General features: G+C 46.1%; 1 protein-coding gene and 1 long non-coding RNA gene across 7 annotated transcripts in view; one reads left to right on the top strand and one right to left on the bottom strand.

The window, feature by feature from the left end:
- RTL9 (retrotransposon Gag like 9) overlaps positions 1–13,317 on the top strand; it is a 48,747-nt gene that overhangs the window by 8,808 nt on the left and 26,622 nt on the right. Inside the window, exon 1 of one of the 6 annotated variants that reach the window (XM_043460051.1) lies at positions 2,243–2,293. The exons of the other annotated variants lie outside the window; for them this stretch is intronic. The gene's annotated coding sequence lies outside the window, so the exon portion shown is untranslated. Of the gene's footprint in view, positions 1–2,242; positions 2,294–13,317 lie in introns of those variants that run through there. 6 annotated transcript variants of the gene reach the window in all.
- Positions 1–13,317, bottom strand: part of LOC122435954 — a 37,691-nt gene that overhangs the window by 14,689 nt on the left and 9,685 nt on the right. Inside the window, exon 2 of the long non-coding RNA XR_006267750.1 lies at positions 5,881–5,932. This is a non-coding gene — a long non-coding RNA (uncharacterized LOC122435954). The remainder of the gene's footprint in view (positions 1–5,880; positions 5,933–13,317) is intronic.

The following is a 13,317-nucleotide window of genomic DNA, read 5'->3' as shown; positions in this document are numbered from 1 at the left end:
TCACCATCTCTGCTAAAGGGGAAGGGAACTTCTTCCTGACACCTTCACTTCCATCCATTTTTCAGTGTCTTGGGGGAAGAAGGGGGTTTCCTCAACCGTTAGACCCTGGATGGGTGAGGGACTTTTGAGGTGTCCCCTCAGGAGTCCAAGCCATCTCTTCTCATTCAGCAGAGACTTCAGGAGAGCATCTTTCCAAGGCAGTTTGCTCAGAGAGCAGACAGCGGGCTCTTCCCTACCTGGCTTGTTCTGCCAGGCTTGTCCCACTTCCTACCCAGCCACTCTGATTCAGTCCCCAGAGTCCTGTGAGAATGGCGGCAGCTCGGCTTGGAGGGAGGGGGAGTCGAAGGGGCAGCAGGCCCAACCCACCAGCTTGAAAGCTTCATTTGACAGGGGAGGAGGCACATGTGGTTTGGGTTTTCAATTCAATTCAACAATGATTTATTGTGGGCCTGCCAGCTGCAGAGGTTCTGGGCTAGGCTAGGCAGGGAGAGAGATGCAAAGATAAGTCAAATATTATCTGTGCCCTTAAAGGAGTTTTCTAGGTTGTAGCAGAGCATAAACCTGAATGAGCCATGTTTATGCGATGGGTCCTGTACTGAGGGGTTTACCTGCATAGAGCACATCTTTGAACCTCCCCAACAGGTTCTGTGATGGGCAGAGAAACTGTGCTTACTTTGTTGCACACATAAGGAAACTGGGCCTCAGAAAGGAAGTGACTGGCTGAAGGTCACACAGTTAGAAAGTGATGGAACCAGGCCTGGAACTTAGATGAATCTGGTTCCCAAGCTCACACACTCTTAACCATGATTTCACCCTGCTTCCCAGAGATGATGAAGATGATGACAACGAGTAGCTCTCACTGAGCTCCCTTGACCAAATCTTGTACTGACTGGGCTGCAGATATTATTTTATTGGCACCTTCCAATATCCCATTGAGGTGGGTTGTTAACCCCTTTTCCATAAGAGAAAACAGGTTGTTAGGGAAGTGATGGAGTTGGGCTTTGAACCTAGGTTATTCCAGTCTGCCAACCTATAGCCTGAAAGAGGTAGACACGGGCTGTCATGGGGGTTCAGGGATGAGGCAGAGATTTGACCTTAAAGGGTGAGTTGGGGTTTTGAAAGGTAGGGTTGGGAGAGAGCACCTCATGGTCAGAAGGGATATTATGAACAAAGAGATGAACTGTGGGGCATTTTGATCATGAAGGCTGCAGGTTCATCCAGTTTGTGGGCAGTGTACCCTGGGTATAGAGGAGCAATGGGAAGGAAACCGAATACCCTTGAGGGTGTTCAAATTTTGTCAAGTTGAAGTTCTTGTTTTTCAGTTAAGAGCAGCTCCTCCACCCAAAAGGCTTTTCAAATGATACTATCATGTAACCAATTAGCAAAGGCACAGGAGACTCTCACTGTGTATACTCCTGGGCTGAGAGCGGGGAAGAAGACTGAAGAAAGCAATGTGGTTCCTCCAGTGTGTGCCGAGGGACCCTGTGTGGTTGGAGAGTCAAGATATGCACACCAGAAAAAGCAGCAGTCAGCCCAGGCAATTTGTGATCAGGGCCAAATGATTCTTCCCAACTGTCAAATTTCCAAGAACATGAAGGTTGGGGGGAGTTGAGGACGGGGTGGAGGCGGGGGGTGGCTGCAAAGGGAGGCTTCATGAGGAAAGTGTTTGGGCTTTGAGAGGTATCTTAATAGGCTGGATGGAGAGGAAGGCTGGCAAACTTAAGACCAGGTAGAGCTACTAGTGTTGCTGGCATGGAGGGCTCTGTGTAGGCCTCCCTTCCTCGAACCACGGCTGCCCCCATCTCTGTCTTGACCTCCAGGAGTTTATTAGGGAAGATGGGACTGTACTCAGTCAGAGACAACCCGTGGGGGCTGGGAAACAAGGCCGGGTACCCGATATTTCTGATCCTCCAATTTTCTACACTTAGCCTCAATTCCTGGCAGCTCCCCCAGCTGCTGAATTGTGTGTGTATGTGTGAGCGGTATTTTAAATTAAGCAGTGAGTGCTTTCAGCTCATCATAAACATGCTAAAAAGCTTCAGCCACGGCCTGAGCCCACCCCCGCCCCTTACACTCAGGCGGCAGCTGGGGCCACTCGACCCTGCACTCTAATGCGTGTTGCCTATGACTCACCAACGAAAAAGACTATATGTTTCAGTCTTTCTGGGTAGCTGATTCCTAGTTGTGGTGGGAAATCTCAGTCCGATTTTGGAAGGCAGTGGGCCTCAGCCCCGCCCTGCAGACTGACAATTCTACAACATATGGAGCGCCTACTGTGTGCAAGGCATTGTGGGTAAGTCCATTAATCTCTCTGGGCTTTCCATGCCCTCATTCAGAATGCATTGACTAATTCTGCCTGCTTTACCTCCCTACTGGGGCTGCATGTCTCAGCCATGCTGTTCTTCTGATTTCTGGAACATTCCCAAGGTCTTTTCCTGCCCCAGGGCCTTTGTGCATGCTATTCCTTCTGCCTGGACTGCCTTGCTCTTGCTTTTGACATGGGAGGCTTCTTCTTAACCTTTCAGTCTTGGCTCAAGAGTCACCTCTTGAGATGTGCCTTCTCCAACCACCTCCAGTTAATTCCCTCCTAATATTCCTCTTATTGGCTATAGCTCCTTAATCCCACTTACCTCTCTGTGTAATTCTGTTTCTATGTATCTATTTAGAATCTGTCTTTCCTGTTGGAATGTAAACTCCAGGAGGACAGGGACCTTGTCTTTATCACTTGGCAATGTGTTCTTCTCATCTAGGTGGGTGCTTGGCACATAGTAGGCTGACATAAACAAAACCATCTGGGAAATATTTTCTCCCTGAGGTTTTTGCCAGACATATGGTTGCTGAGGAAAAAAATCATGACAGAACTGTGTCATTCCAAATGGAAAAAAAAAAAAAACAGGCTAAAGGGAGGAGTTTGTTGAAAGCAGTTTTGTTTTAGAAACCAGTCCTTGGAGTCTCATCACTAGACACAGTCTTACGAAAGTTAAACAAAAGGAATAGAAAGCATAGGAAACTAACTTTTTACTGGGGGCTTCCTGTACACCAGGAGCTTTTCTAAGTGTTCTACAGAGATTATCTCATTTAATCCTCATAATAACCCAATGATGTCAATTCTATTATTAGCTGCCCCATTTTACAGATGAGGGAGTTGAGGCCCTGAGATATTAAGCAAAGTGCCCAAGGTCATGTATCTAGCGAAAGACAGAACCAAAAGTTGAACCCAAGGTGATCTGAGGCTGGGAACTGAATCATGCATGCCCCGGTGCAGCCCCCAAGCTACCCTGCCACAGCTCTGATCGGCTATCATTCCCACTAGACTGGGAGCTTCTCAAGTTCAAGGACTCTGTCTTCTTCATTTTTGCTTCCCCTATGTCTAGAATAGAACCTGTTCCAAAACAGGTACCAATCAATATTTGTTGAGTAAATGAGTAAGGGAGGGAGTGAATCCCTGTTCTTTTATTTTCTCAGGCACAGGCTTATGGGCTCATGTTTATTTCCCTGGCTTGCATTAAAATGTAGCACTGGCGACAAGGTGTGTTCTGATGTGAGAGGTCCCTCTCCCTGTGGGATACAGGGGGAACTGGTGCTGACTGAGCAACCTCAGCACAGCGTTTCTAGAGCAAGGCGCTTGATTGTAAGAGTTTCATTTTGTCGTCCATCTAAAAAGTAGCTGGACCTGTTTAGGACTAAAACAAACTTTCAGTTTTCCAATCTGATCTCAAATCCTTTGCAGAAGGAGGCAGAGTGAGGGGGAGGAGGAGGGGAGAGTTATAAATAAACAAATACCCACAAACCCGCTGGTTTTTTAAACAGAATTTGCTTCAATCAGCGCTGCGCCACATTTTCCCAACTGGCCTCCGTTATGAGAACAAGTGGGAACTTTCATACTGAATGGCTTTCTTTTTTTCCCTGATCAGATGAATGGTAGAAGTTTTGGCTTGGGAGGCAAATTTCAAACCCTCAGAGCGCAGTTTGCTGCCCTACTGTGCCCGGTCCATCACACACAGTGCCCTTCACAGCCTACCTAGTCATCACATCTGCTGCTTCAGCCCTCCAAAATAATTGGGTCATTGTTTTATTACACCACTGAGAGAGCTGCGAGTCTGTTAGGATTATGTCATTGACATTTGCGTGAAAAGGCAATCATGATATGCTGGTCATTTCACACAGCTGGGAATGCAACTCTGTTGTAATTGTGTGAGGTTCTCATCCAACCCCTCTGACTTCGTGTCACAGCCCAACAAGTGTCAGTGGATCGCCCTGATGTCTGTCACCTTCCAGGGGTTTTCTCGCCCTTCCAAAGACTAAGCAGGATCTAACTCTTTTCAGGCACTTGGACTTTTTGGCTTGTAGGGACAGAGGGCTGAAGGTGAGAGATGCCTGCTTTTCCTGCGTGTGGAGGTGTACACTCTAGTGGCGGGATGCTGTAATACAATGTCATTTGTTCACTGACTGCTGATTGGACCCAAGGACAGTTTTGGCCAGAGAACAAATGATGGCTAACGTTGTCTGTGGGGGAGGACTATTTAGACAATTTATGAATCAGAGTTTTGTGGTGAATTCTATTGTGTGTTCCTTTCAGTAGGACCTGTGCTTTGCTTGCAGTTGTCAGTGTGCTTAAATGCGGGTCTCTGTGAGTGTCATTCAAGCCTATTTGCACTTATCAACAGGTATTAATGATGGCAGAGCATATCAGTTGCAAACAAGGAAATGACTAGCACTGATTATTGAAGTATACACAGAGCCCAAATTTCATGTGCCAATTCTGCTGTTGCAACTCACTGATCTTTTTTCCCCACTAGTGTTCTAGCTGAAGTTTTATGGTGTGTGGCCATTAACGTACTCTTCGAAGGAATCTGTTATCGACCCCTGTCCATCCCTCTTCTGGTCCCTGTCCTTGCCGAGCCCGCCCTTCCCAGCCACCTTGAGGTGTGAGAGGTACAGGCAGCCCAATAAGGTAGTCAGCTGAAGAGATACAGTGGCTTACATGCAAATCTCCTAATCCCCTTTGCCATGATTATAAAGAACTCAGGTTCCTAAATTTTTCTTGGCAGCTGATTCCAAGTGCCTCTGGGCGCTTTGGTATTTGTACTGTTTTCCTGGTTCCTGCTTTTGATCTTACACTGCAGTTTCCCTTTCTGTAAAATGGGGCTCTTGCTGCGATCAAATGAGAGAAGTTACCCAGAGCTGGCACGGTGCCTGATGGGGAGAGAGTAAGTGCTCAAGCAATAGTCCTTGCCGTCTCCTTTTCCCTGTCCTGGCTTCTTCCGGTTCTGTTTGCTGTACCTCTGATATTGGCCCTGGACCATGGCCTGTTCCCTCCCCTGACTGGCAAGCCAGGTCCTCCACTCCTCAGACAATCAAAACCCCCTTTTCTGGCGGCTTTTTTTCTGTAGTCCTTAACCTGTCCCCATGCGGCACTCAGTGTAACCACGGGCAGACCTCTGCCAGCTGCTGTCATTAACCTGTTGAATTCTGGCAGGGAAGAATCAGCTTCCAGACAGGAATTTGCATGTTGGGGCCAGACACAAGGCCAGGAGGCCAAATCATATTTAGTTGCCTCCTCCAGTTGTGAGCCAGTCACCCACATTCTGGTTACAACCAGATGTTTCACACCCATGACTGCAATACCACCCAAACGGTTGCTAGCACAGAGTGGTTTTCACCATCAGAAACCTGTGTGTTACTTCTCAAATTTCTTAAACCAGCTACCACACCTGGGTACTTTTCCCTTGAAAATGATCGCCTTGTTGGGCGTCTTGTAGGAATTTTAATTTGGAAGCGCTGGGACTGCTTATGCTCTTTACAAAGGGGTCCCTGATTACTTTCATTGTCAGGGAGTTAAAATATTGGAGAAGATAATGAGATCTTCCCCAGGCTCACCTGCTTTTTGGAAATGCTCCTCAGTTGCCTTGGCCAACAGCCAATCCAAACACTAAAAAAAGAGAAAGAGAGAATGCAGGAATCCCGAATGCCATTCTTGGTGCAAGCCCAAACAAGAACAGGGTGGGGGGTGTGGGCACCACAGAAAGTGGAGAATAGGTAGTTTTTGCATCCTAGGCTGGGAGCTGATCTCTGCCAGCCGCCCCTCCCCCAACATGTCCGGTCTCTCCTCAACTCATAAAGAGGACATGATGGTGACATCATGACAGCAGACTCCTCTGCCAGAGTCAGTCACTCAGCCCAAGAAGTTTTCCAGTGTGGCAGGTCACCTCAGAGCCAAGAGTAAAAGGTCTATCCAGTGAGTTCTCTGCCATGATTGGGTTTCAACTGCTTAGACTTTTTTCTTCTGCTTTGGCTTCAATGGTTATTGGTGTATGTGCTTCTGTGCATTTGGGAGGGGCTGACATGACCAACTGTTCTGTGTGTAGGTGTCAAATTTGTACTTTTCAACACTTTATCCCATTCTCAGAGACCCTCTCAGTTCCTGCAACTGCAAGGTTGTGCTGTGAAACCGGCTTCTTTCTCTGCATTCACTGGGAATGGTTTATTCTGATAACGTTAAATTCCCATTGTTTCCAACATGAGGTATTACATCCGAAGAGACAGGTGGTTAAGTGTTTAACCAGCTCTTACTGGGAATTCTCTCTTCCTCCTCCAGATCTCTTGTAGATGCTAAAAGGTGTCTGGAGTTTCTTTCATGCCATTTTATTGAAAATTCATATTCACTAATTCCAACAGATTTTTTGAGTCGTTATGTGTGAGGTACTGTACTATGATATGCTTTATATCCCATATCTTATTTCATCCTCACCACAAAGCAGTAAGGGAAGTACTGTCATTATCTTATTTTGACAAACAAAGAGACAGGCTCAGGGAACATAATGCAAGATCACACAATCTATATGTGGGGAGGCAGGATTCAAACCCAGGCTTATCTGATGCAACGGCACTATACTGCCTCCACATAGCATATTTCAGGCCTCTCACAGCCTTTGAGAACAAAACGAATCCTTGACGAAAATGCCCTCCTCTACATTTCGCTAATCGTTACAATTACTACTGCTATTACTACTGCCACCGCTGCTATGGTTACTGGTGCTATTATCATTTTCCCAGCACAGGCATGTGCTTTATACCTAGCTGCCAGTTGTAGAGTTCAAGCCTAGGCTCATATGAGTCCAGTACACCCATCCCACTTATTTTTTTTATAATATATTTATTTGGCATCAGGTCTTTGTTGTGGCATACAGGATCTGCGTTGCAGTGCTCAGGCTCTCTAGTTGTGGCACATAGGCTCAGTAGTTGCAGTGTGCGGGCTTAGCTGCCCTGCTGCATGTGGGTTCTTAGTTACCCAGCCAAGGATTGAACCTGCATCCCCTGCATTGGAAGGTGGATTCTTAACCACTGGACCGCCAAGGAAGTCCCCGCCATTCCATCTTTTTGCACTGCTTGGAATAACACCCAGAAGATGGAAGACATACACTCCTCAGGTAGGTTACTGACTGCTGGCTCAACTATCAACATTCACCCAGTGGTTAGTGAGCATGTCAGATGAATGATATATAGCTCCTGCCCTTGAGTTGCTTGTAAGACCTTCTAGGTAGACAGATATGGGAAGCATTCATTTAAATGCATTAAATTTACCTGTGGTAGAAAGCAAACATGATCTGTAATTCATATGCTAGACTATGTGTAAATGGGAACTGTAAAGGGCTTGAAAGCGACTGGACTAGTTTAATAGTAAGAATAAGGAACAGGAAGACTCTGAAACTAACTAGCTACCTGTGCCCTTAACCTCTCTGGGCTTCTGTTTCCCCAGCCAGGGCCCCAAAGTAATAGTCATAGATTAGGTACTTGACTGTGCACCAGGCACCATCCTAAGTGGTCTCCATGTAGTCTTGAAGACCATTATTCTCACGTTCCCTTCTCTGGAGCTCAGGCTCAGAGACTGTAGGCAATATGCTTTAGGTCACATAGCTCTTCAGTGGCTGATTGTGTCTATCTCTAGAATCATCCCAGGCCACTTACTTGCATCGCCTCCCTTACCTCCTGACTGAACTCCAAGGCAAGTGTGCTCTACTCTGTTGCCTTTAAATGAAAATTAAAATCAAGGAGAGTCTTGTTCAGTGGAGCCAAGAGGATAAACATTCGAAATAGCAATTAGTAGGTAGAAATGTTGCCAGGAAGAGCTATACAAAAGCACAGAAAGACACCCAAGGGAGTTAACAATGTTGGGGGCGCGACGGCGGTTGCACATTGATGTTTAATTGGATCCCTGCCAGCCCTTACCTTCCTCTTTCACCTTCCTGCTGTGTAATTTCTCAGGTTTCTCTAGAGAGCACACCCCACCTAGGGGTAGCCAGAGCCACCACAGGAGGGCACCAGGCCAGGACTGTCAAGCCTAGGGCAGTTGGGCTCTGGGCTGGAAACCATAAATAACAACTTTAATGAAAGGCAGCTTTGGCCAAGAGCCCTGTCATTTCTTAAGAGATTCTGGGCCTCTTCTATGGACCTAGTTACTTGAGAAAGGTCCTGCCATAGTATATATAACAACAAGGATAATGGTATAACAGTTGCCCTTTAGTGAACATTTACTATGGGCCAGGCCCTTGCTGAACACTTCCAGACGCTAACTCATTTAACCCTTGAGTAGCCCTATGAAAACAAGTGTTATGGTTTCTGTCCTTTTCTATAGGAGGTGTCAGGCTCATAGAGGCTAAGTAACTTGCTCAAGTTCATAGCAAGTGGGAGCTAGAATTTGAAGCCTGGAGCATCTGGTTTGGGAGCTAGAGCTCTTAATTCCTGTATTTAATAAATGTCTGTTAAAGGAATAAACAGATGAATGAATGGACAAATGTATTAATTCATTTCACTTTACTTTAACAAACATTTATTGAGTGCCCTGTGTCAGCCCCTAGGCTGGGCATTGAGGATTCCAATGTTAAACATTTAAACACAGGCACACCCACTCCATGGCCCCTGTGCAGGAGCTCACAAAAGAGCTCTCTAATGTGGCATGATTTCTTCTGGGGAAAAGTAATTCAACTTTCTTGAACAGCAGTTTTTAATGATGCTATTAAATTTAACCCAAAGCAGGGGTTGTGCACCGGGTAGCGAAGAGTTTCAAATGAGAAAGTGTCTTTGATTAATCATCGATTCAGCCAGAGAATGGTTACTATCAGAAATGGAGCTACAACTCCGATCACATTAACTAACTCTTCTTCCATCTATCATGTCTATATGCTGTCGAACTCTCCCATGGTACAAAAATTATCTGTACTCTAATGGACAATTATCCCATCCATCATCTCCTGGCCCTGCTGATTGCTGGCACTCTACTTGCCCACGGAAGGGAGTTATAAGTAGTCACGACCGATGATGCACTGGAAAATTGCTTATTTTTACACATTTCAAATCCATGCAGAATGAATGTTTTTGCAGGCTGCCCTTTAAGCTACATTTGCTTTCCTGGTTATATAAGAGCGGGTTATGAATTCTTTACCTGTATGTGAAATGTGGCCACTGTGAACATTTCAAAACCCCTCTAGGCAGCAACCCTATAAATATTAAAATAACAGATGAAACACACCTGGGGTTATAGCAGAGGCGCACACCCTGTACCTGGGGCTTGGGCAGCTAGTCAGTCATGTCAGGGTGATCACTATCTTTCTTTTCTTTTCCAGGCATTTTGAAGAGAATCCCAAGTTGATTAGGGTCGAGGTAATGACTCATGATGTTGAAAGCACGGGTTAAGTGGACAGTGAGAAATGCCTGTTAAATTCTCTGAAACGATTACTATGAGATTTGAGGACAGAAATGCCCCGCTCCCCAACCGCCCATCCCAAGTCTGGTAATACCTCTAACTTTTGATTGCAGTAACCAACATGCCCAGTGCAATCAGACTCACCAGTTGCCCAAGGCAAAAAGCCTAGAGTTGTTTTTCCCACATCTTTATTTTTCACCTCTATGTTCAGCCAGTCAATAAGCCCTGCCAAGCTTACTTCCTAAGCATTCCTCAAATCTGACCCATTTTCTCCATTTCTCCTGCCAGTGCTTTAGTTCATGACTTCCTCACAGTCTTCTCTTGCCTTGATTCCTTCAGTAGCTTCCTGTTTCCTCACCTCTCATTTTCCCCTCAGTGACAATTCTCCTCAAAGTGGCCTGAGCTATCTTTCCAAGAGGCAAGTTAGACCATTTCCCACCCCCTCCTCCATTCAGGTGGTAAAGAATCTGCCTGCAATGTGGGAGACCAGGGTTCAATCCCTGGGTAGGGAAGATCATCTGGAGAAGGGAATGGCAACCCACTCCAGTATTCTTGCCTGGAGAATTCCAGGGACAGCGGAGCCTGGTGGGCTACAGTCCATGGGGTCACAAAGAGTTGGACATGATTGGGTGACTAACACTTTCTTTTCTTTCCTCCACTGAAGTGTAACTCAATTTACAATACCTGAGACCAGAAGCTCTCAAAGTGTGGTCATGGGGCCAGCAGCCACAGCATTTCTGAAAACCTGTTAGAGTAGGTACTTCTTAGAGACCTACTGAATGAGAAACTCGAGGTACACCACCCCCATTTGGGTCCGACAAGCCCTCCTGGTGATGCTGATGAGTGCTCAGATTTAGACCTCCCGCCCTAAAGTCCTGGTTCACAATTCTGCTTGCACATTAGTATAAACCTGGGGCGCTTTTAAACATTCCAACGCCTCCCCCTTGGGCTTATTAAATCTGAGTCCCTGGGAGTGGGAGCTATTCATCCGTGTTTTTTAAGAGTTCCCCAGGTGATTTCAGTTTGCAGTCAAAGCTGATGACTACTGTTCTTCAAGATGAAGTCCCAACTCTTCAGTCCTGTCTCCCCGCGCTCCTCCTATCCTCCTTCTAGAATCATAGGGAATCATTTACAGTTCTCTGAGGCCACAATCTCTTACCTCTGAGTATCTGCACATATCTCCCCCCTTCCCGCCCCTCCCTCTCCCTCCTGATGCCTTGTCTACAACACAGAGATCAGAAGACACCTCTACAGAAGAGCCTTCCCTGATCCCCCGCCTCCCCGTCTGGGTGAGATGCCTCTCCCCTGAACTCCCGCAGCATCCACATCACAGTACTTTCCCCATCATCTCTTTATTCTCTGCTTAGTTGTCTGCTTCCCCTAGCAGCCTGAGAATAGGGACTCTGAGGACAGTGCCTGGCACATAGTAGATGTGGCATGATTTTACATATTCTATGCCCTCTTCCTGGGTTGCTTGCCTGTGCCTTGTCCATGGGGTGAATTTCTACTCCACCTTCAACATACAGCTCAGATATCGCACCTTGGTAGAAATCTCTGAATTCCCTGTCTGGGTTAAGGACTCTTTCTCTGGGTTCCCACAACACTCTCACCTTAATCTGATCCTGGCCCTTAGCACATGGGGTAGTCATGGTCTGTTTACTTATCTGTCTCCTTGCTGGGAGCAGCTTGAGGTCAGGGGTGGGGCCGTGTGCATCCCCAAATCGCAGCCCCTAGCACCATGCCTAGCACATCTCATGTGCTCAGTAAACATCTGGAGAATGGATAACTGAGTAAAGTGAAGACCGTTTCCTTCTCCATGTCTGCTGTCACTATTCCTGTCTGGACCATGGTTGCTTTATTGCAGTAGTCCCCTGACTAATCCTCATCTCTGCTTTCTCCAGTCCATCTGTTACCTGCCTCCCCCACCACCACCCACCCAATTCCCCACGTGGCTTTCTAAAACCACAGTCACCACATCGCTCTTGGACTCAAACACTTACAGTGATTCCTCATTGTCTGCAGAGCAGATATCGGAGTGGCATTCAAGGTCCTTCCCACCAGCGCCCCTGTCTTTCCTGCCATACCTCTCCTCATTGCCCTATATATAGGACTGGCTATAGCATTTGCGGGTGGGATCTGGGGCAAAATGAAAATGTAGAGTCCCATTGTAAAAAATTTATTCAGATGTTCAAGACAGCAACAGCAGCACATTCGACCAAGCATGGCGGGGCCCTGTGAGTGCCAGGATCCTGTGCTTGGACAGGCCTGCCCCTGCATGTGGCCGGTGTGCTAGCCAGATGAACTCACTGTTCCCTCAACTACTGTGTGGGCTCATTTTCTCCGTAATGTTGGTCAGGCTGTTCCCATCTTCTCTACTGCTGTCACCACTCCAAAGCTCCTCTTCCCCACAGATTTGCCTCTTCCCTGTCCTTTGGGGACCTCCTACCATTTCAGACCACAGTAGTTTCTACCACACAACCTGAGAGCCGTGATTATTTTTCTGTATGTAGTCATGTCTCTGTACTGACTTTTAAGCTACTTGAGGGCATAGATACTCTTGTGTTCATCTTGGCAGTTTCTATAGATCTAACACAGTGCTTCGTACTCATCTCAGTCAGTTGACTGGCTCAGGGAAAATATGGCCCAGCTCCAGTAACCAAGTGTGCCAAAAAACAGTAGACACTGAGAACCTGACTTGAGTCCCTCGTGATTAGCTGTGTAATATTGAAAGAGTCACTTCCTTCAAAGCCCTAGCTTTGCCCTCTACAAAAGATAATACTTTAATTATTTTCTGCTAGTATCTTGTCCTCTGCTAATGTTTTCAAAATCCTCTTTTGTTTTTTAATGCACCTAAAATTTTTAAAAATACATATTTTATATCACATAATTGCAATATCTGAATCTTGAGGATCTGATTCTGTTTCTGTTTTTACTGGCTTCATGGTATGCTTTGTAGTAATTTTGGATTATGAGTTCATGTTCAGCCAGACTCTATTGATGGGAATCCGGAATCAGATGGAAGGTGTGTTCCTCCGGTAAGAATCTGTGTTTGCTTCTTCAAGGTGCTTCAGGGCATTGTTAACCCAGCAATACTTTGAGTGAACTATTTATTCCCAAACACAAGAGCTGTGCCTTATTTGTCTATATGATCCAAGCTTACCTTGTAGATGCTCAATGTGGATTTGTTGATTGAATGGATGAATGAATAAGACCTCAATGAGTTTTTTCGGAAGCCCAATAAGAACTATAACCTCTGGTGCTAACAAAGGACAGTAGGTGCATTAGGAAAATAATTACTAACATTTATTGAGTACTTATTATGTGCCAGGTATCATTCTTAGTGCACCATGTGTATTAATTCATTTGATTCTCACTATAACTCTGTGAGGTAGGTACTATTGTTGTCTTCATTTTACAGAGGAGGCTCAGACAGGCTGAGTAACTTGGCCAAGGTCACACAGCTAGTGAATGATGGAACTCAGATATGAACCCAGAGATACATCTCCCCCCGCCACTGGAGATACATTTAACCACCATCTTATACTGAAGGAGGGAGGAATAGTCATGATAGTATCAGTAAGAGTAGAAAATTTCCATACTGTTGGAGGGACCTC

The sequence above is a fragment of the Cervus canadensis genome, chromosome X (assembly GCF_019320065.1).
Source record: "Cervus canadensis isolate Bull #8, Minnesota chromosome X, ASM1932006v1, whole genome shotgun sequence".
NCBI lineage: Eukaryota > Metazoa > Chordata > Mammalia > Artiodactyla > Cervidae > Cervus > Cervus canadensis.
Note: the sequence above shows the minus strand (reverse complement) of the source record. Positions and strands in the feature narration are given on the sequence as shown.